Consider the following 3,196-nt stretch of genomic DNA (forward strand, 5'->3'; position numbering starts at 1 on the left):
ATTGTGGAGGACAGGGCGAAGATACCACGCGCAAGCGACGGCGACTGGATCGGGGTATTCTCCCCTTCCAATTTCAAGTATGAAACTGCTCTAGTCCATTTCCGTTTTCTGAATGCTCAGATTTTCAACTGTGGTCCGACCGAGTGATGAACCCCTCATCTGATTACTTCTTGCTCTTTCCTGCAGCGCGTCCACGTGCCCTGGTTCCCACGGGTCAGGCCCTGGCCCTGCGATCTGCTCGGCGCCAATAAAGGTGCGTGCCATATACACTGAGCAGAGCAATCTTCACATTCTTCAGAGTTTGAATGGGAGTGCCAAGTCTTGACTTGAATTATTTCTTTGTGCTGGTTTCAGTATCAGTTTGCGAATTACTCGTCAGGTTATAACAAGTCAGGGCAAGGGGCTCTCAGGTTCCAGTTGATCAACCAGCGCCAGGATTTCTCCTTCGGGTTCTTCACCGGTGGACACATCACGTCTTGCTATTCTATCCACTTTCTATCTGTCCATCATTCAGAGAATCACACCGACTTCATCCAATCCATCTGCAGCCAGCGCTCGTGGCGGTGTCGAACAGGATCGTCTTCGCGAACCCGAAAGCCCCGGTTTACCCACGTCTAGCGCTCGGGAAAACATGGAACGAGGTGGGGTTTTGCTGGCACTTCATATCGTTTATATATATCTGCTGTTAATACTTCCCTGAACCGTGGGTGGGTTTCTGCCATGTCATGCTAGATGACTGTCACATGGACAAGTGGGTATGGCATCAGTGAGGCGCACCCCTTTGTTGAATGGGGCATGAAAGGGAGCCATCCTGTGCACGCGACAGCTGACACTGTCACCTTTGGTCGCGAGAGCCTCTGTGGTATGATGCCTGTAACAGTCTCTTTGCATTTTAGTTTTGCTGACGTTGTTTGCGCAATCCTATTTTGGTTTGAATTGGTTCCATTTAGTAGTAAATTTCGGTGTTATGCTGTCCGATAGCCATGACAAGTACACTGGGTTCTGAATGTTTGTTAACTGATTTGTACTTTTGGTCGCGCAGGAGAACCTGCTCGTAGTGTTGGTTGGAGGGATCCAGGCTTCATACACACAGCTTTCCTGAAGAATCTATCACCAGAGAAAGAGTAAATTCCAGCCCTATGTTGTACAAAGAGTTTGTCTCAGTTATGAGAAATACAAATACTGGTCTGACAATGCAGTTTCTCTCTTGCAGATACTACTACAAAATCGCACACACGCTCCATGGTGGAAAAGTTATATGGGGCAAGCCCAAATCCTTCAGAGCACCTCCTTATCCCGGGCAAAAGTCACTGCAGCGGGTTGTTATTTTCGGTGACATGGGAAAGGTAAGCATATGGTTGACAACACCTGCTAATTCAGGTTGCAATTGTCGTAGACATTTTAGGTGTGCCAAATGGGCGATCCTTCTGAATTTACATATGCTGCTGCCCTGGTTTGTAGGACGAGAGAGACGGAAGCAACGAGTACCAGAATTACCAGCCTGCGTCACTCAACACCACCGACGCGCTGATCAGGGACCTCGACAACACCGACATCGTGTTCCACGTCGGCGACATCTCCTACGCTAACGGCTATCTGTCGCAGTGGGATCAGTTCACGCAGCAGGTCGAGCCAATCACCTCTCGAGTACCCTACATGATCGCAAGGGTACACTTGTTCGTCCGGTTCTTTCAGATTCATGATCTAGAATCATTTCACTCTGATAATAACTTGGATGACTCTGTGATCGACCGACGTTGCAGCGGGAACCACGAGCGAGATTTCCCCAACAGCGGGTCGCTGTACAACGGCACGGACTCCGGCAGGGAGTGCGGGGTGCCGGCCGAGACCATATACTACGCGCCGACGGAGAAGAGGGACAACTACTGGTACTCCATGGACTACGGGATGTTCCGGTTCTGCGTGGCGGACAGCGAGCACGACTGGCGGGAGGGCACGGAGCAGTACAGTACAGGTTTCTCGACCGCTGCCTGGGCAGCGTGGACCGGGCGAAGCAGCCGTGGCTGGTCTTCATCGCGCACCGTGTCCTCGGCTACTCCTCGGGCTTCTTCTACGGCTACGACGGGGCGTTCGCGGAGCCCATGGCGCGGCAGAGCCTGGAGGGGCTGTGGCGGCGGCACCGGGTGGACGTCGCCTTCTACGGCCACGTCCACCAGTACGAGCGGACGTGCCCTGTCTACGAGGAGAGGTGCGTGCCGGACGGGCACGGCACCGTCCACGTCGTCGTCGGGGGCGGCGGCAGCCACCTGAGCAGCTTCACCGCCGAGGCCCCGCCGTGGAGCGTGTACCGGGAGATGGACTACGGTTTCGGCAAGCTCACGGCGTCCGACGCCAGGTCGCTCCAGTTCGAGTACCGGCGGTCCAGCGACGGCAAGGTGTACGACAGCTTCACCCTGCACAGGGACTGAGTAGCTGTACCCTCTGGCCTCTCACCACATGATGCAGAGGAAATCGGCTGTACACATGAACTGAGATGAACACGTCCGTCCACAAATTCTCCTGATTCTACTCTAAATAAAGGGAAAAGAAATTCTCTATAAGTTTAGTCATGTACACAAGATACCAAGTGATGTGCAAACTACTTTTTTTTACGGGGAAACTTCCGATCTACTCATTAACTGTCAAGTTAGTACAAAGAACACCAGAAGATGTATATGATGTTCAAGATAGCAATGATGTATATGATGAAGATGTACATTTTTCTCGATAAAGATGATGAAGATGTACATGATGCTCAAGATAGCAATGATAGATGCTCAAGAACACCAAAAGATGTATGCTCACTATGCGATGCTCAAGATAGCAATGATGTATATGAAAATGTCACTATGGTGGCAATACTCAAATAGCTAGTCTCAATAGGATCAACGAAATCGGTAGAATGGCTAAAGAAGGTAATGGCAAGGTGAAAGGCAAAGCTTGTGACGGAGTGATACCTCACGCCACCTTTAGCCTTGACGAAGTAGGTATTGGCCTTGCTTCCGGTGAAGGTGTCAAAAGGTGAAGTGGTCATTGTTGATGACGTAGTCATGGGTGATGGACGCGTGGTGGTTGTCGATGTTCCTCCGAATGTTTGTTGGCCAATGATGTGGAAACCAATGTGATGATCAAGAGTAAGCTGATAGATTCAAGGCGAGGTGAAGAACACGCAATCGGAGTCTGGATATGAATGATA

General features: G+C 50.9%; 1 pseudogene; it reads left to right on the forward strand.

The window, feature by feature from the left end:
* The window catches only part of LOC123112566 (nucleotide pyrophosphatase/phosphodiesterase-like), a 4,321-nt pseudogene extending 1,631 nt beyond the window's left edge, over window positions 1-2,690 (forward strand).
* The last annotated feature ends 506 nt before the right edge of the window (window positions 2,691-3,196 follow it).

This window comes from Triticum aestivum, chromosome 5B (assembly GCF_018294505.1).
Source record: "Triticum aestivum cultivar Chinese Spring chromosome 5B, IWGSC CS RefSeq v2.1, whole genome shotgun sequence".
NCBI classification, from domain to species: Eukaryota; Viridiplantae; Streptophyta; class Magnoliopsida; order Poales; family Poaceae; genus Triticum; species Triticum aestivum.